Below are 21,120 nucleotides of genomic sequence, written 5' to 3'. Positions count from 1 at the left end.
CCTTCCGTAAATCAAGATGGGAAATCTTGTAGGTAAAGTTGTATACCCAGCTGCTAGCATCCGTTTGGTATACATCCACAAGAAGCAGGGGGCATCTTGTGGTTTGGGTCCTACAAGATGCAGCGGCTGTCTTGTGGAAATGGTTTTTGATCTTATTGGTGTTCAACTTATTCTGTGGCTTGTTACAGTAATGATTTTGGTCTTGTGATTTTGGTATTGGTGACAGGCTGTTATAACTGTGTTATTAATTGTTGTTTGTTTGATTGAATTTTAATCTCTGGCTCTGGCTCAAGTGTTGTAACTGTGTGGAGTGTGTCTGTGGGATCCCTAGTGTGTGTGTGTGTGTGAATGCGAGATTGACAATGAGAAATCAGCAGTGTGGAGAAATAGAATCATAGAATTGGTTGAAGTGTTTTGTCATGAATGTAGAAGAAGCTACAGGCACATCTACCTATACCTGTCCAGGATTTAATTCAATATTTATAATAGAAAAAACATAAATTTTTTAGGAAGATCTTGAGAAAGAGTCCTTTAGGGTGCATTTTGGCACATTGGAAAGAACTGGGAGGGTTTCCTGGGGGCTCAGTAAACAAGAAAACATTGATAAAATATTGTAACCAATGGTGGCCCTTGTATACTTTGGAAGATCAGGGAAAATGGCCTAAATATGGAACTCTGAACTATAATACATTGTTACAATTAATGTTGCTTCTGAGGTGGCAAGGAAAATGAGATAAAGTGATGTACGCAGATATGTTTTTCATGTTGTGAAACCACCCAGAATGACAGAAAGAATGTGGAATTAATATAGCACCTTTGGATCCTTTAATTTTAGCTTTAGAAAAAAAAAAGGAATCAGGCTGGGAATATATTGGAAAGATGTTGTTCTGGTTGTGATATTGGGGAAATGTGTTTGAAACTTAGGAAAAGAACTGAGGATAACATAGTTGAGGACAGAACGGAGGATTACGTTTCCACAAAGGTACCGAATCAGAGACCACCTCCGACTCAGCAGGAACTCTCTGATTCAGATGAAGAACAAGAACAAAGTGTAAAGAAAATTCCCTCCACTCCCACTGCCAACCATGTCTGTAGTAAAACTAAGACTGTCCTACAAGCCCCTCTTAGGGAAGCAATGGGACTGGAGGGACGTACCAGGATAAAAGTGAATTTCTCTTTAGGAGATTCAGATATCTTACAGATTGCAAAAAATTATCGAAATAACCCTATAGGGGTAGCTAAGAAATTTGAGATACTGGAAAAAGGTCAGGATCCCGATTGGAAGGATATAGATGTAATATTGGATGCATTAACAGAGACAGAAAAATAATTGGTTACAAAAACTGCTTGTACTCAAGTAAATGCTCAGATTACTGCAGGGGTGATGGCTGGGAGGGTTGAGGATCATATTCCCCTCACCGCTCCAGACTGGGATTATAATGATGCTGGAGATAATGCATCTCTGAAGAGATACCAAATTGGATTAACTATGGGCTTGAAAATGCTATACCTAAAGCAGTGGATTTGTCAGTGTTGTTTGAAATGAAACAGGGACCGAAAGAGCAGCTGACAGAGTTTCTGGACAAGCTCAGAGAAGCAATGAGAAAATGCACCACAATGGATCCTTCCTCAGAGGAAGGCAAATTACAGCTTGCAAATTCCTTTGTGGGGCAGTCATTGGAGGATATCAGGCGAAAGCTTCAAAAATTATCCGGAACTGAAATACGAGATACAGAAAAGTTATTGGAAGTGGCTTGGAAATTATACAGGAACAGAGAACAAGTAAAAGAAAGGAAATTAGGAAAGGTTTTGACAACGGCCACAGTCGCAGCATTGGAACAAGTGAATGAGGGATATAGTGGAATGAGAGGTAAAGGTTGTGGTTGTGGAATGGTGATGAGAGGCAGAGGGAGATTATAGAAGGACTTCCCTTGGTCCAAATCAATGTGCAAACTGTAAAGGGTTTGAACACTGGAAATGGGAATGTCCACAAGGAAAACAAAAAACTCAACTGACTAATGAACTAGAATTAGATTGATGGGGATCTGGGGAATCTACCCTAGCGGGTCCACTGGTTGAAATAAAGCTAGGGTCCATGGAAAAAGAAGTGAAATTTCTCATAGATACTGGGGCAACTTGTTCGGTCCTAAACCAAGATCTAACATTAAAAGGAAAAGAGTCTGTAACGGTTGTGGGGGCTACTGGCCATCAGGAAAAAGCATTCTTTCTAAAACCTTTAAAATATAAGATTGGAAAACAAATTGGGATACATAAATTTCTATACATGCCAAATTCACCCAAATCATTGTTAGGAAGAGATTTATTAGAATCACAGAATCCCAAGGGTTGGAAGGGACCTCAAAAGATCATCTAGTCCAACCCCCCTGCAAGAGCAGGGTAACCTCGAGTACATCACACAGGAACTTGTCCAGCCAGGCCCTGAATATCTCCAGCGTAGGAGACTCCACAAGCCCCCTGGGCAACCTGTTCCAGTGCTCTGTCACTCTCACAGTAAAGAAGTTTTTCCTGATGTTCACATGGAACCTCTTATGCTTCAGTTTACACCCATTACCCCTTGTCCTAACACTTTCAGAGACAACCATAACTTTCAAAGGAGGTGAAACAGAACTAAAAGAGGATCAATTAATTGAAGCTTTGAGTGTATCATTAATTCAACAGGAAAACAAGAAGTCCAATTCACCCTAAGTAGAAGAAATCCTCAATCAGGTATATCCAGGAGTTTGGGCACTTGAAATCCCAGGTAAGGCGAAGAATGCTTTGCCTATTAAAATTGAAAAAAAAGGGGGGCCTGCCCGGTCCAAATGAAACAATATCCTTTAAGGTTAAAGATAGAAGGGGAATTAAAGAAATAATTGATAGGTTTCTAAAACATGGTTTATTAGTGGAATGCGAATCGGAATATAACACTCCCATTTTACCAGTAAAGAAAGCAGATGGGAAAAGCTATAGGCTAGTTCGAGACTTAAGAGCAATAAATAAAATAGTAGATGACAACTACCCTGTAGTGGCTAATCCATATACTTCATTGACCAAACTAAATCTGAGTCAGAAATTATTTTCCATCCTGGATTTAAAGGACATTAGATTAGATTGGATTTAAGGAAGATTGGATTAGATTTAGACATTAGATTTAGATTGGATATAAGGAAGAAATTCTTTACTGTGAGGGTGGTGAGGCACTGGAATGGGTTGCCCAGGGAAGCTGTGAATGCTCCATCCTGGTGGTGTCCAAGGGCATGTTGGACAGAGCCTTGGGTGGCATGGTTTAGTGGGAGGTGTCCCTGCCCATGGCAGGGGGTTGGAACTAGATGATCTTAAGGTCCTTTCCAACCCAAACTATTCTATGATTCTATGACACTTTCTTTTGCTTACCATTGGCCAAAGAAAGCCAGAATTTATTTGCTTTCAAATGGGAAAATCCTGACACAGGAAGGAAAACTCAATTAACTTGGACAGTATTACCTCAGCGGTTTAAAAACAGTCCAAAAAGTTTTAGAAATCAGTTAGTGAGGGAACTAGAACCATGGAAGCCCCCCACTCAGATGGGGACTCTGTTGCAATATGTGGATGACCTATTTATTGCCACAGAAACGAAGGAAGAATGTATCCAGTAGACAGTGGGATTATTGAATTTTCTGGAACTGAATGGTTATCGGGTATCCAAACAAAAGGCCCAACTAATCCAAACCCGAGTCTCCTGCCTAGGATATGAAATAACAGGAGGACAGAGAGAACTTGGAACAGCCAGAAAAGAAGCCATTTGCCAAACTTCACGACCGTCGACTGTCAAGGAACTACGGACATTCCTGGGAATGATCGGATGGTGCATACTTTAGATCCATGGTTATGGTGTTCTGTTAAGACTGCTATATGAACTATAAAAAGGAAATCCTCCCTCTTTGGAATGGACTGATTCAGCAGAGGGGGCTTTTAGAAATTTGAAAACAGAGCTAATGAGAGCTCCAGCTCTTGGACTTCCAGATGTGACTAAACCCTATTGGCTGAAAACAAGGAATAGCCTTGGGGGTCCTCGCTCAGAAACTAGGACCCTATAAGAGGGCAGTGACATATTTTTTGAAACAGCTGGATGAAGCGAGCAGAGAACGGCTCGGATGCCTAAGGACTGTGGTGGCAGTTGTCCTAAATATTGAAGAGGCTCATAAATTCACCCTGGGACAAAAGATTACTGTGCTAGTGTCCCATGTTGTATCAGCAGTTCTGGAATAGAAAGGAGCCCATTGGTTATCTCCTTCACGGTTTTTAAAATACCAGGCCACCCCTGTGGATCATGATTTTGAGGTCCCTTCCAACCCTTGGGATTCTGTGATTCTGTGATTTGCAAAATGATGACACAGAAATTGTGGTCACTAATGTTGTGAATCCAACATCCTTTTTGCAGGAACAGTCGACAGAACCACTAACACATGACTGCTTGGCCACCATAGGGACTGTATATCTGAGCCGACCCAATTTGAAAGAGAAACCTCTGGAACATGCTGATTCTTTGTTTACTGATTGTAGTAGTTTCATGAAAAATGGTGAACAGAAGGCAGGATGTGCAGTTACCACCACTTCACAGATAATAGAAGCTAAACCTTTATCCATGAACACTTCCACCCAAAAGGCAGAAATAAAAGCATTAACAAGAGCCCTGGAATTGGCTAAAGACAAAAGGATAAATATTTGGACTGATTCTAAATGCGCATTTGGTGTGGTCCATGCACATCGTGCTGTCTGGAAAGAACAAGGACTTTTGAACACACAAGGGAAACAGATTAAACATGCTAGAGAAATTCTGCGGCTACTGGAAGCTGTTCAACTGCCTGACGAAGTAGCTATTATGCATTGTAGAGGGCATCAAGAAGGTGACTCTAATCAGGAAACTGGAAATAATTTGGCTGATTTTGAAGCCAAACAGGCAGCTGAACAATATAAAATCACGTCCTTAATCCCTGATGGCAAACTAACAATTGAGAAATTTAAACCTAGATATTCAAAAGAGGATAGAAAGTTGATTGAAGGTCTGAAAGGACAGGAAAACAAAGAGGGTTGGGTTCAGATACCTGATGGGCGAATTGTAATTCCCTATAATCAACTCTGGAAGATGGTTCAGGAGGAACATAATAAAACTCATTGGATAAATACATAGACAAGCAAATTGTAGGAAAGAATCTGTACACCATAGTTCAATTAGTGACAAAACAATGCCAGCTATGTCTTAAGAATAATCCTAAAACTGAAAATAGGAAGTAAAACTATTGATATAATCCAAGAGGAACAAAAGGAGATAACTAGCCTATCTAAAGTGGTATTACAAAACCAAATGGTTCTAGACATGTTATTGGTTTCACAAGGAGGAGTTTGTTCCATGATCAATGAAAGTTGCTGTTCCTATATAGATCAAAGTGGCAAAATTGAACCAGATCTGGAGGAAATTTGGAAACAAACTAAAATATTTTATGAAATGGCCAAGGGTAATATCTCTTGGGGTTTTGAAGAAACATGGAAAAAGTTAATGTCATGGTTACCTAATCTCTCCTGGTTGAGGGAACTGATTGCAGGAATATTAACATTAATTGTTTCAATATTGATTACTTGTGGTATGGTACAATGTTCCTTCTGGTGTTGTAAACCAGAGGAGGCTGGACAGTGTGAGGGGAGTGGGCATGGAGTCACCGGGGGACTCGGAGCATCCCTGGCAGGCCTGGTACCATTGGGGGCTGGGCTGGTACCATTGGGGCTGGGTAGGGGGGCACCAGAACATCCCTGGGGTGGGTGGTGGCACCTGGGAATAGTGGGGCCAGGCAGAGGGGCATCAGAGTATCCAGGCAGGGAGGCACAGGACCCCTGGCCCAGCATCAGCCCTGCTGAAGGTGTCGTGGTCCTCCCACAGCCCAGTGGCACTCACATTCTGATGGAGATAGCAATGCTGAGGAAGGTGTGCTCCAGCTGCACTGCCATCATCCAGCTCCTCGATTGGTTTGAGCTGCTTCAGTCCTTCGTGCTGGTTCTGGAGCATCCAGAGCCATCACAGGACCTCTTTGACTTCATCAAAAAGCAGAGGTTCCTGCCCGAGGATTTGGCGTGGGGTGTTTTCTTCCAGGTGCTGGTGGCCGTGTGGCACTGCCACAACTGCAGCGTCCTGCACAGAGACATCAAGACCAAGAACATAATCTTCAACCTGGCCACCAGAGAGGTTAAGCTCATTGACTTTGGTTGCAGCACCCTCCTCAGGGGCAAGGGTCTACACCAAATTTAGCGATGAGCCCACAGCCGAGGGTGCTCCCAGTACCCTTGTTGGTGGTTTTGGGTGTTTTTGTTAGCGTCAAGACAAACACATAACCATCGGAATGGTTATATGAGGTGCTTTATTAAGGTGCTGAGAACCAGGAGTACGCACCCAAATCTGGTTCTAACCCCGTCACATCGCGTTCGCATTTTATACGTTAGAAGTTTCGCAATAGGTATCAGGGATTGCTTCATCAGTCCTTTACGACATCAGCCTCTCCTGCGCTTGCGTGGCCCCCTCTGGTGGTCGTCCTGATGAAGTAAGGAGTCTTCCTCACTCTGTCCTCTTTTTACCTTGTTCTTTGGACAAATCCCAACCATTATGTGCATACAGCATTCTTTTATCTTCCTTTGGTATGTGGTTCAGGCTTAATCTTTGGTTCTGCTAAGTTGGAGTTTCTCAGTATATTCTTTTCTACATTCCCTTTACTTTACAAGGTTATATTTGTTTCTATTCCTAAAGTCACCATTGTAGCGTTTAGTTATAAAGTAGCTAGGATACAAACCAGCACAATTGCAGCATTCAGTGTATGAAGCTTCTCTATTGATTTACGATTTCTAAACACAGTCGCCTACTGGAACAGTGTCTAAAATACAGAACAGCAAAGTTACAAAATTTTAACATATGTACAAAGGCTTTCTTTGCAAACTGCAAACTTTTCAAATATAATCACTGCTAGAGTGGTTCCAGAAAATTTCACCCTCCTCTAACATTTTGGGGTTTTTGGAGTTTTGTGAGGTTGGATGTTTATTGGGGGATTGTTTTGGTGGGACTTTTACAGTTATTGTGAGGGTTGTGGGGATTGGTTTCTGGGGTCTTTGGAGAGCAATAGGCATCAGAGGAACACCTCATGAGAGTTCATTCTTCTCCCTGTAGCTGAGGCAGTGCTGGGTTTGGGCTTTAGTCTGAGGATAACACTGGTAACACACCAGTGTTTTCAGTTGTTGCTCAGTAGCACTTACCCTGAGCAAGGCTGATTCAGTCTCTCATGCTCTGCAGTGAGGAGGGGCACAGGAAGCTGAAGGAGCAGAGATAGAATCTAATAGCAAAGCAAAGACAACGCAGCTACTCCACCACCAGCCACAAGCACTGCAGCTACTCCAACCATGGCGACAGGCACCATGGCTACTTCAATGCAAAGGACTGACACTACAGCTACTACAACTCCAGTGACATGCACTGCTGCTATTCCAACCATGGCAAAAAGCACTGTGGCTACTCCAATCTCATCAACAAGCAGTGAGGTTTCTCCATCCCAAGCCACAAGCACTTCAGGTACTCCAAGTGCTGCAAAAGTGAGACAAGGGGGGGTGGGGGGGGAGGAGGGCATAAAATCACCAAATGGAATATATAAACCTGTAAAATTAGTTTTCAGTAATGTTAAGTTTGATGGCTTTGTAACAGTAGCAGTGGAAAATTACTGAGGGGCATGATACATAGAGAAAAAAAATAGAGTACAGCTAGAGAACATACAGAGAATTCTTGTACAACATAAATCGTTATAGTTGACATAGTGTCCTAGTTTAGCAGTAGCAGTCACTTTTTCTCCTTCTTAGTAGCTGGTGCAGTGCTGTAAAAACTGCAAAAACTGACTTTTGATCTGGGACAGTACTGATGAAACCAATGTTTTCAGTTGCTGGTCAGAATGTTTACCCTGACCAAGGACTTTGTGAGTCTCATGCTCTGCCAGGGAGGAGGGAAAGCCGGGAGGAAGCAGGGACAGGACACCTGACCCAAACTAGCCGAAGAGGTATTCCATACCACAGCACGTCATGCCCAGGATGTAGAACCAAGAGTTCTTTTCTTGTTATTTCCTTTATCATTATTATTGGTCGCAGCAGTAGTGATTTGTGTTATACCTTAGTTACTAAACTGTTCTTATCTCAACCCGTGGGAGTTGCATTCTTTCAGTTCTCCTCCCCGTCCCTCCAGGAGGGGGAAGAAAGGGTAGGGGGGGAAGTAGACTGCATGGTTCTAATTTACGGCCTGGGCTTAAACCACGACACATAGTTTTAAGAAAAATAGTCTAGAATAACAGGACATAGGGATAAGGAGTATCCAGGAATGGCAGGTGTCCACGATGGGCTACAGTTAAACTAACTGATACTTAGGAGGATAGGAGGATTATTATGTCTCTGGTGCTAACGAGCCAATTAAGCTGGTATGAGCATCTACTGCGCGTGCTTCAAAGGCAGCCAGAAGTGATGAAGATTGATTGAACGACCCTCAGAGACCACCACCACAATTTTGCACGCATACGGGGAACTTTCTAGAAAATGATGTAATTCATACGTTGCCTCATGAATATGTATGTATGCCCAGCGACTATGTAAGGACAGCTTGTGTAGCGATACGGAGACACACGTTAAGAGGAGCTATCCCCCATGTCTCCCAGTGCCGCAATAAAGAATACCTGCTTGTCAACTTGAAAACTTTGTTGGCAAGTTTGTTCCTGGAGTTTTCTCCAAATCAACAGACAGTCAGCCACTCGAACGCTAAGGACAGGCACTGTGGCTACTTACAACCCCATCAACATGCACTGCATTTAATCCAGCCGCAGCCACAAGCACTGCAGCTACTCCACCACCAGTTTTCAGCTCGGCAGCTACTCCAGCTCTTGGAAGGAGCACTGCCACTACTCCAAGACCTGCAACGTATACAGTGGCTATGTCAACCCCAGCTGTAAGCACTGCAGCTACTCAAGCCCTGCCAGAAGCACTGCAACTACTCCAGCCCCAGCCACAAGCACTGCAGCCTCTCCAATGCCAGTGACACACACTGCTGCTACTCCAACCCCATCGACAAGCAGCGAGGCTTCTCCAACCCAAGCCATAAGAACTGTGTCTACTCCAACCATGGCGACAGGCACGTTGGCTATGCCAACACCAAGGACAGGCGCTGTGGCTGCTACAATTCCAGCCACATGCACCGCAGGTATTCCAACCCTATAAACAAGCAGTGAGTCTTCCCCAACGCCAGCCACAAGCATTGTGGCTACTCAAACCCCGGTGTCTGGGACTGCGGCTACTACATGCCAAAACCAGGCATAAACACTGCAGCTATTTCAACTACTGCAAGAAGCACAGCAGCTACTTCAGTGCCTGCCACAGCACCGTGGCTACTCCAGTGTCTGAGATAGACACTGTGGCTACTCCAACCCCATTGACAAGCAGTGAGGTTTCTCCAATCCAAGCCATATGCACTGTGGGTACTCCAAGTGCTGCAACAGACACATTGGCCACTTGAACTCCAAGGACAGGCACTGTAGCTATTACAACTCCATCAACATGCACTGCAGTTAATCCAGCCCCAGCCACAAGCACTGCATCCTCTCCAACACCAGTGACACACACTGCTGCTACTCCAACCCCACCGACAAGCAGCGAGGCTTCTCCAACCCAAGCCATAAGAACTGTGTCTACTCCAACCACGGCAACAGGCACATCGGCTACTCCAACACCAAGGACAGGCCCTGTGGCTGCTACAACCCCAGCAACATGCACTGCAGGTATTCCAACCCCATCTACGAGCACTGTGGCTTCTTCAATGTGAGACACAAGCACTACGGCTTCTTCATCACCAGCCACGAGCACTGTGGCTACTGCAACCCCAGTGAGTAGAACTGCAGCTACTACATGCCAACGGTAGGAATAAACACTGCAGCTATTCCAACCACTGCAACAAGCACAGCAGCTACTACAGTGCCAGCCACAGCAATGCATCTATTTCAATGCCTGAGAGACACTGTGGCTACTCCAACGTCAACGACAAGCAGTGAGATTTCTCCAAACCCAGCCATATGCACTGTGGGTACTCAAAGTACTGTGACAGACACATCAGGCACTTGAATGCCAAGGACAGGCACTGTGGCTACTACAGCCCTATCAACAAGTACTATGGCTAATCCAACCCCAGGCACAAGCACTGCATCCTCTCCAATGCCAGTAACACACACTGCTGCTACTCCAACCCCACTGACAAGCAGCGAGGCTACTCCAACCCAAGCCATAAGAACTGTGTCTATTCCAACCAGGGTGACAGGCACATCGGCTACTCCAATGCCAGTGACATCCACTGTGGTTGCTCCAACACCAGCCACAAGCACTGCAGCTGAACTAAAGAACCAACCTTTGCTGTTATCAGTCTCTCTTTTCCAGGAGGTTGGAAGGGCCCTATGCAATAACCAGCCCTTGAACAAATGAACCAGGAGATAGTTCCTGCAGTGGCCTTTGGGCCAGTCTGCTTTGGGCAAGATATGAAACATGTGCTCTATAGCACAGCGGGGAAAATAGCGCATGTAAAAAACGTGCTGGGGAAACCAGTGTGGGGTATTCCTGCCTTAGGCAAAGGCAAACCCAGTCATGGGATGGCTTCTGCTCAAGGACCTGAGTGCATGTGATGTGTAATGTGAGAGGATGGGCATGTCCGGTCTGTGTCTCTACATTTTCTACCTGTCAGGTGCTAAAAGCCAATCTTTGACAGTAGCACAGAATTCTCCTTGCATTAACAATTCTCTTTCAGTTCTGTGGTATCTGCAATAACAAGGTATTTTTTGGGTTAGTGATTGGGTTTAAATAGGTCTTCTGTCCTGGGTTCAGCAGTAGCAGTCATTTTTTCTCCTCCTTAGTAGCTGGTTGCAGTGCTGTGGTTTTGACTTTCAGCCTGGGAACAGTGCTGATAACACCAATGTTTTTAATTGTTGCTCAGTAATGTTCACTCTGACCAAGGACTTTCTCAGTCTCATGCTCTGCCAAGGAGGAGGGGAAGCTGGAAGGAAGCAGAGATATGACACCTGACCCAAACTAGCCACAAAGGTATTCCATAACACAGCACGTCATGGCGAGTACATAAACTGGGGGCAGTTACCCAGAAGGGTTAGATCACTGCTCTGGTTGGGCTGGGTATTGTTCAGCAGGTGATGAGCGCTTGTATTCTCTTCCTGTGTTATTTCCCTTATCATTATTGTTATTGGTGGCAGCAGCAGTGGTTTTGTGTTATACCTTAGTTACTGGACTGTTCTTATCTCAACCCATGGGATTTACATTCTTTCACTTCCAAGATCAGACAAGATCGGGCGTTTTCAGGGTGGTGTGGCCGTAGGCTCAAGGGCGAGAGGCGGGGAGTGAGCGAGTGGCTGTGTGGTTCTGGGTTGCCTGCTGGGCTTAAACCACGACAGTCTTCCAAGTAATTTTTTCACTTTGAAGAGATGTATTTAGAGTGACGGTCGATGTGAAGGTTTGAATAGCTGTGCTTTGTAGTGATGCGATGTGATGTGATGAAATGTTTGTACTAGAAACGTTTAGCACACTCATTTTAGGTGGTTCTGGAGCTGCATCTCCTGCCGTGCCGCAGTGTCAGTTGGCACACCCACGTCATGCATAGAAATAAGTAACTTCTGTGATAAGATGTTTTTAGCTCTATTCTTGTTAATGGGAGCTGGGTGGGGTTTGTTTTACCTAGAGGATGTTCTTTTCTCTTCTGTTCAGGCAGCACCGTTGCAGCAACCTGCAATAAATTACTTTTTTCACTGCATTGGGCATTGCATTTCTGTTTTCTCTGTGGTTTAATGACAAATGATGGAGTGTCCCCATTGAAAGAAAGGCTTCATGTTTCTGTCATTGGTACTGACACTTCTACCAGCAAATAGATCTACACAGAGCTGGATCGAGATGAGATCTCAGGAAGAAGCTCTTCCCTGTGAGGGTGGTGGGACACTGGCACAGGATGCCCAGAGGAACTGTGGCTGCCCCATCCCTGGCAGTGTTCAAGGCCAGGTTGGACACAGGGGCTTGGAGCAAGCTGCTCCAGTGGAAGGGGTCCCTGCCTGTGGCAGGGGTTGGAACTGGATGAGCTTTAAGGACCCTTCACCCCAGTCGATCTGGTGCCTCTGGGACTCTATGAGGGGCTGCTGCCCCATGAAGAAATGCCCTGCCCCGCCCCGCACGGCGGTCCCGCTGCACAACCCCCTCTGCAGCGGCCAGCCACGCTGTGCGCATGCGCTGTAGCCCGGACTACAGCTCCCAGCATGCCCCGGGGGAGGAAGCAGTGCACTGATTGGCGGGGGCGGAGGAGAGCCTGGGGCGTGAGGCGGGGCCTGCACCTGGTGGCGGTGTAGCGTGACTGGAGTGAGGGTGAGGGGCTGTGGAGTGGGGCGTGGGCGGGGGCTGCAGAGCTCGGGGAGCGGGGCTGGGGATCTGCGGACCCCCGAGGCTCTGGGCAGTGGGGTCAAGCGCTCCCGGGGTGCTGGGGAATGCGGGGGATGGGGGCGAGCACTGGGCAGTGGGGCTGGAGTATGGGGTGCTGGGAACCCGGCCCATGGGGGGCTGGGAGCTGCGGGGGTCCCGCACCTTTCCCTGCCCTTCCCAGCAGCACGGCCCTGAGGCTGAAACGAGGCTTTTGTGGGGGACTCTCAGGGCTCTTTCCCGCCCGGGCAGTGGCAGGTGCTGCTGATGCAGCAGATCCCAGGCACCCAGGAGGAGGCAAAGGTGCCGATGACTCTGAGCCGGGTTTTGGCTCCTGGAGGGACTCCTCCTGCCGGAGCCTGGCCACGCCCCTCCCGCCCGCCACTTGCATACACCGCGCCCCCCGGGCCACGTCCTGTCTGAGTCCACATTGGACCCCAACAGGCCCGCCCGGGACACGGAGCCCAGGATCGCACCTGAGCCTCAACATCCGCCGACAGGGGTTCCCTGCAGGCCCCCCCCCGAAACGCCATCCTTCAGGTGCCACCAGGTTGTTTCTCTCATTGATTCCTGAATGCTCATGACAAATAAGGGAATAAAGTTGGGATAAGCCCGGGACAGGAGCAGCCCCTGCCTCCGTATCCATCCTGCAGCAGGTCTGTTGCTGGTTCAAGGCACACAGAGAGACAGTGCTGCCCGGATTTGCCACTTACTTGATAGAGATTTGTTGGGAAGGAGGGAAAACACTCCCTGCTTGTGGCAAGACGTGAATAAAAAAAACCAATAAACTCCCATGTTTGCTGGGTTTGGGCCGGATTTTGACCACAGTGACTCATAAAGCACCCCCAGAGCATCATCAGGACCCACAGAACATCCCAGGGATACCCCTAGAGAATGTCAGGGAAGGTCTGAAGCACCTCCAGAGCACCCCATGGACCCCACCAGAGCCCTCGTAGCATCCCAGGAACCCCTCCATGGCACCACTGGAGTACACCCCAAGGAGCCCTGTACGCAAGACTCTTGAGGACCCCAGGACACTCACAAGGGATCCTTAAAGCCCTTGGCCCCACCCAGGACCCTGACCTGCTGTAGGCCATGGGGCACAGCCAACATCCCCTGCACTCCAGAGCCACCCAGGAGCACCCAGGGATCCCTCAGAACCACAACCTGCTCAAGGTGGTAGAGCACAGGCGACACCTCCCACACCCTCCGGGTGATCTGCTCAGGGCTGTCAGAGCCCTCGGCCTTGTCAACCATCTCACGGTACAGGGCCATCTGCCACCGCACGAGGGGACATGGGGACCATGGGGATGCACTGGGGACATGGTGACCATGGGGACATGGTGAGGCACATAGGGATCATGGGGACACAGGGATCACGATGACCATGGGGACCACAGGGGTGCCTGATTCTGGAACACTCCATGTTCAGGTGTGCGAGGCCGTGGAACCTGTCATTGGAGGCACTGGGAGATGACAGCTGCCCCACGGAGCACAAACTACCAGTGGAGGAGGCAAGAGCAGCTCCTCCGGTGGTTGCCGTCTTGATGTCTCAGTGCCTGTGACGCCTGTGGACACACAAGCATGGAACAAGGTGGGTGGCGATCACGATCTTGATCTTTAGTTGTTCCCAAGAACACCTCAAGTGACTTCCCCAGAGTGGCTGCTTTGGACTTGGTGTGCGAGTTGCGCTGGCTGAGCCGGCATCCCATTGGTGCTAAGCAGGAATAGGGCCATGAGCACGCTGGGCTTCACTAGGATAAACGTGGCCAGACAAACAAGGGCAGGGATTGTCCATTTGGACCCAACACTGGTGTGGCCACATCTGGGGTAGTGTCTCCCAGTGTGGGGATCCCCACTCTGAAAGAATGGGGACCAATTGTCATAGGGCAAGAGAAAGACTGCCCAGATAAGGTTTGGGAGCATGTGTAGAGAGGCTGAGAGACCTAGGCTTAGGAGCTCAAGACAGATGGAAAACTTCTTTCCAAGATGACTGCAGTATTTTTGTAGTAGGAGACAGCATGAGAAAGGAAAACCATAACAAATTGCAGGTTTGGAGGTCCAGAGTGAACCTGATTTAAAGAAATAACACTCTGAGGGAGTCTGGGTCAGCCCATGGCTTTACGTTTCAAGGAACAGCTGGTGAGGATGCAGACACCAGTACAGGAAGAGACATACTGGGGTTAGAAGAAGGTGGGAAGTGTGTTGGGTGTCTGCAGCTGTTCTGCTGTGTCGTGGTTTAAGCCCAGCCAGCAACCCAGAACCACGCAGCCGCTCACTCACTCCCCTCCTTCCTTCCACCTCTCCCAGAGGGATAGGGAGGAGAATGGAAAGAAAGTAACTCCCATGGGTTGAGATAAGAACAGTCCAGTAACTAAGGTATAACACAAATCACTGCTGCTACCACCCATAATAACAATGATAGGGGAAATAACAAGGGAAGAGAATAAAACCACTAAACATCCACCAACTGATACCCAGCCCAACCCGAGCAGTGATCTAACCCTTCCGGGTAACTGCCCCCAGTTTATATAGTGGGCATGATGTGCTGTTGTATGGAATACCTCTTTGGTTAGTTTGTGTCAAGTGTCTTGTTTCTGCTTCCTCCCGGCTTCCCCTTCTTCCTGGCAGAGCATGAGACTGAGAAAGTCCTTGGTCAGAGTAAACATTACTGAGCAGCAACTAAAAACATCGGTGTTATCAGCACTGTTCCCAGGCCGAAAGTCAAAACCACAGCACTGCACCAGCTACTAAGGAGGAGAAAAATGACTGCTACTGCTGAACCCAGAACATGCTGCCAGGCAGGGTACGCAACAAAAAGACCACACACTAGCTGTATAGCATGCACAGTTTATTAAACAAACACACTAAAGCAAATAAGCACAGTAAAGCAAACAAGCACACTAATGCAAATCAGGTATCTATTTTTTTATATATATAGTAAATAAGCACAATAAAGTGAACCAGATATTCTTGAATTTTGTCTGGATTAATTTTCCTTCCTTTATTTTTCATATTCTGCAATATTAATTCTAATTGTTGTACATCTTGCTCAGTTTCTCCCTGAATCATTATGTCATTGATATAATGTATCATTTGTATTGTCTTTTTCAATGACAGCTTGTCCAAGTGTTCTGCCACAATTCAGTGGCAGAGGGTAGAACTATGGAGCCACCCTTGAGGTAAGCAGGTAAACATATACTGCGTGCCTCGCCAAGTAAAAGCAAATTGATTCCAGTGTTCCTCAGCAATGGGTATTGTAATGAAAGCATTAGCTATATCAATCGCTGCATACCAGGTTCCAGTGTGCTGTTGTATTCTTTCGATTCAAGTAACTGTCTGGTACCACAGAATCATAGAATCATAGAATGATTTGGGTTGGAAAGGACTTTAGATCACCCAGTTCCAACCCCCCTGCCGTTTGCAGGGACACTAAACCATGCAAATGCACACTAAACCATGTCACTCAAGGCTCCATCCAACCTAGCTTTGAACACTGCCAGGAATGGAGCATTCACAACATCCTTGAGCAGCAAGCCCAAGGCTGTTAGCGGTGGGATGTACTTGTTAAGTTCCTTAGAGTCTGCTGTCATTTGCCATGTTCCATCACTCTTCTTAACAGGCCATATAGGATTATTAAAGGCAGTTGTTGTTGGTTTCAACACTCCCATATCTAATAAATCTGTAAAAGCCTGTGAAATCTCTTCATGTCCTCCTGGTACACATTATTGTCTCATTGTGATTACCTTGGTGGCAGATTGAATTTGTATTGGAGGCATTTTAACTTTCCCAACTAAAACTGGCCAAGCTGATACGTATGTCCTGCTTCCAAATTGATACTTACCATCAGGTAAGCGTGAAGTCAATCCTTTCAAAATATCAATTCCAATTATATATTCAGGGATAGAACAATCATCACTGAATAAGTCTGTTTTGGCAGAGTGTCAGTTTCATCTCACTTCTTGTTTGTACTGCTTCAATTTGTTTGCCACCTAATCCTGTAATCAAAACCTTTTACCCTTTATATTTTTTAGGATTACCATAAATTAGAGAGGCCTCTGCCTCAGTATCAGTGAGGGCCTCAACCGTTTGACAAGATCTGTTTTTCCAACAAAGTTGAAGCTCTATGTGAGGACAGTAATCTGTCCTTGCCCATCCTTGTGCTGGAGCTTGGCCCTCATCTCAATCTGTTTTTAATTCTCTCAATTGTTTTAACATTTTAACATCAGGCCATGGATAAAGATCAGTGTACTGGTCCCATCACTTTTCATCCCCTGGAATGGTCGACTTGCCAGTGGGAGCCCTCTATTGGTAAGTGTACTGTCCCATTGAGGCTTGAAGCGGGGAGCTGAAGGTCGAATTGCTTCATCTGTTATGTCATCACCTTTGTCTGAGCTTGAACTGTTTATCCTTTTCACAGATTTATGCAACTCATGTTGTTTGTACAGTCTCCACATTTCATTGGTGGGAATCCCATCAATCTTATCTCAAGCCATCCCATCTTCCAGCAAGGCAGCAAACATTTCTTCCTGAGAGAGTCAATTCTCCTTCCCCTCACCCCTCCTGTTATCGCTTCTTGTATTTTTTTTGGTGCCCCACTCCCCCAGATCTCCTAACTGCTGGGTCTTTTCTATGACTTCTTCTATGGGGTGTCCTGTTTCATTTATCAGTAAGGTCATCATAATACTTTTATACACATGTGGTGCAGTCTTACTGATCCGGTTCCAAATAGAAACTGATAGTGGAGCCTGCAGCACAGTGTCTGCATCTCTGACAAAACCAGCAGTTTTCCTTCCTTCCTCCTTAACACACTGACCACAGTCCTGTAAAGTATACAAAGGTTGAAATGCACCAGGCCATTCCCCTTCTGTAAAGTATTTTCTGTTGCATTTAGTAATAAATAGTCTCATCCCTAGTGCCTTGAAAGGCATCCTGAACAAAGGAGTTAGAGCTTAACATTACAAATTTCTTAACATTGTCTGGATCCAATTTAACTCCAGAAGACCCTAAATCATGCAACCTGACAACCCAAGAAAGCAGAGATTACCTAGGCTTTTGTTTGAACCTGTCCATAATGTCATTAATTTTGTGCTGAGTGAAATCTTCTACTACTTCCCACTTAACTCGACCACCCAGAGGTCGCATTCCAGTTTCCTTTGTACTATTGGCTTTTCATCAATGAATGCCTCATACTCTCAACTACTATCCAAATCGGTTGAATCTCACACATCTCCTTCCCATTTCTCAGGGTCCCAATTACTTCCTGCCTCTGCGATCACTGCATGCGCTTTTTTCCAGTGTACTCGACCCCTTCGCTTTCAATATTTATATTGGGCTGCCCGAACATCTGCTTTTTCTGCTACTGTTTGATAAGTGTCCGATTTATCAGTTAATAACTATAACGTAACTATTTTTCCCTGCAATTTGCAAACTTGTTTCTGCAAATCAGTTTTCTCCTTCTGCATTTGCTCTCTCTGCTGATGCTGCTTTCGGTATGCAGCCAGCAGAATCCATCCTCATCTCCCCAGAGCAATCAATTCTTCCCCTTCTCCTACTGAAACTTTCGGTAAACATTCCGCTACATCAAAGGATTCTGACTCCCTAAAACAGGAGTCCCAGTTCTCGCAGAAGCCATGTCACGACCCCTCAGCTGCCAAAATCCAATAAGGTAATTATTCCCAGCCAGGAATACCCAGCTCTACATCTCTCTTACCAACAGGTTTCTTTATCTTAAAAAAAAAACTTGTATTTTGTTTTGTATCCTGCTGACTATACCAAATTGTTCAGCTAACAGGCAGGGTACGCAACAAAACATCCACACACTAGCTGTATAACATGCACAGTTTATTAAACAAGCACACTAAAGCAAAAAAGCACACTAACGCAAATTGGATGTCTCTATATGGTAAAGAAGCAATAAAGCAAATCATATATATGTAAGTGAAGTACAGAGGAAAATTAGCAGTGCATCACATCATTACTGCATAGAGATAACAGAGATTAAGAAGAAACACATCACCAATCACCACCGAATCATCCCCCAGGCACACACTTCAGCTGGGAAACCCCGTTGCAGCCGATGCTGGGAGTCTCAGGTAATTGGGAAAGTTCCTACGAGGTGCATCCAGCTACAGGCGAGGCCTTGGATTTGGCTACAAGAAGCTCCTGCTTTTATACCCTTAGAAACACAACGGGCTTTATGCCGGCTCTGTCACTGTTTACCCATAGGGCTGTGCAGTTTCTCATCATCTCAGTGCTGGCCGCACTGAGAGCGTTGGCCGGGCGCCCTGGCGTGCCCAAGTGGGAAGCTCATAGAAGAGCTGCACCCTCATGGTTTCCTGCCTCTTTCTGACAAACAGTCACCATGAACATACACATATGTACTCTGCCATATACACTGTGACAAAACCATACTGTGTTCTGTTACTCAATCATGAGAGCGAATCAGCTCTCAGCTAGGTTCCCATCCATTGCATTGGTTTAGCACCTTCCCAGCAGGCAGGCTGTCCATTTGTTGATTAACCCATAATTCCCATAAATTTGGAGTACCCTGACCTGCCCTTCTTTCATTTGACTGACCACTGCCTCAGGGGTTCCCAGAAAGGCTGTCCAGTTCTGCAGCCCTTGGAATAGCCCTGTCATGGGCTCCACCATTCAACACCAAGTCTAGATCCTTCGGTCCCTCAAGCGCTGCATTTTCTCTCCTCCTTTTTTTTCTTTCTTCTTCTCTTTTTCTTTTTTTTTTTTGTTGTTGCTATCATGGATACAAGGAAGCTGCTCTTCCTTATAAGGAAATACGTGTAAAAAGCATCAGAAGGGAAGGGGACAAGAAGGAAGGATTCCCCAATTCTGAGTTGTTAGAAGGTTTGAGAAAACCAAGAGAGCCAGTTGCAGCAGCAGACATTGAAATGGACTCTGGGCTCATGCTCCCAAGCAGAAATTATGCCACTCACCCCTGTGAGAGAAGAGCCTATGGAAGCAGATTCTGTTGCTTTCAAAACAGTGTCTGAAATGGAGAAAAAAGAGAAGGATAAGATGAAAGCAAAAATTGACAAGACAAAGAGGAAAGGAGAAGTGGCTGTTCCTCCCAAGAAAGACAGTATACTAAAACCAGCTAAAGCTGAAGAAGGTGTCATGGTTAAAGCCCAGCTGGTTACTCAGCACCACGCAGCCGTTCGCTCATCCCCCTCCCCTTTCCCTCTCCAGGCAGGATGGGGAAGACAACTGAAAGAATGTAAACCCCAGGAGTTAAGAACAGTCCAGTAACTAAAGTACAATATACTATTGCTACTAATAATAATAATGATAAGGGAAATAACAAGAGGAGAGAATATAAAACTAAAAAGAAAAAAATTACTAAGCAGCAGTGGTGCCCAATACAATTGCTCAGCACCCACCAGCTGATACCCAGCCCGACCCAAGCAGCGATCTGGGCCTTTCGGGTGACACCCCCCCCATTTCTATACTGGGCATGATGTGCTATGGTATGGAATACCCCTTTGGCTAGTTTGGGTCAGGTGTCCTGTCTCTGCTTCCTCCCGACTTCCCCTCCTCCCTGGCAGAGCATGAGGGACTGGAAAGTCCTTGAACAGGGTACTGAGCAGCAACTAAAACATCGGTGTGTTACCAGCATTATTGTCGGGCTAAAGCCAAAACACAGCACTGCCCCAGCTACTAGGAAGGAGAAAAATAACTGTTACAACTGAAACCAGGACAAAAGGGAAGGAGGAGCTGCCAAAGACAGACAATGTTAAAACATCTTCCAGTTAAAAGGATGAGAATATTTTGATACTGTCACGTAAATAGTTGTCAGTATGGGAAGACAGGAATGCCTTCGCAGCCTCAATGTAATGTGGCAATATTACTTAACTTCAAGACAAAAAGAAGCATTATTTCATTCGACATGTACTGTTCTTCATAAGTTTCATTAATTGTGCACTGGAAACTAACACTAATTTTACAGAAGAATTTAACTGGTTGCAATTTATGTAATTTCCAGGGGGCTTGCAACTGGTGAAATAGAAGCATTTCTGGAACATGGACATTGGCATGGCTGGTTTTGAATTTCTGGTCATTAGAGCCATAGAAGCATTCTTTGAATCCTGCACAGGTTTGTAAACTGTAGTATAGATATAGACAGTGCACAACACAACTGAATTTGTCTGAATGCAGACTGTGTGTACATGTGTGGCTTAAAGCACAGCAGTGAATGCACACATTTTTCACTACTCAGCAAATACTCGCAGTGCAAACCATTTTTGTTGCACTAAGGTGCAAAAAGAGCAAGTCTTATTACAGTGCAGTATCAAACATCAAGAAAAGACCATTTATCTTGAAGACAGTAAAGCTCAGGTTTAAAATGCCAGCTTAGACTACTGCGTATTTGGGAGTTGGTACAAGATGCAAAATACTTGTACTGCAATCCTACGTACAGGACTGTTTAATCAACACTTCTAGCAGATGTCCCAGCAAAATTTTGCACGTACCTCTAGTTCTAATCAACGACAGTGACTGCAGTTCAAGAAAAATTGTATTTAAAACTTCTAAACTCATCCTCTACTAATACAGCTCAAAGCCATTACTGTAGGGAAGATACTGGCAGCATTCAGATTCCTGCCCAAGTAATTT

The sequence above is a fragment of the Psittacula echo genome (assembly GCF_963264785.1).
Source record: "Psittacula echo genome assembly, chromosome: 12".
In the NCBI taxonomy this organism is placed as follows: Eukaryota; Metazoa; Chordata; class Aves; order Psittaciformes; family Psittacidae; genus Psittacula; species Psittacula echo.
The sequence above is the reverse complement of the archived record's forward strand: the minus strand, read 5'-3'. Positions refer to the sequence as shown.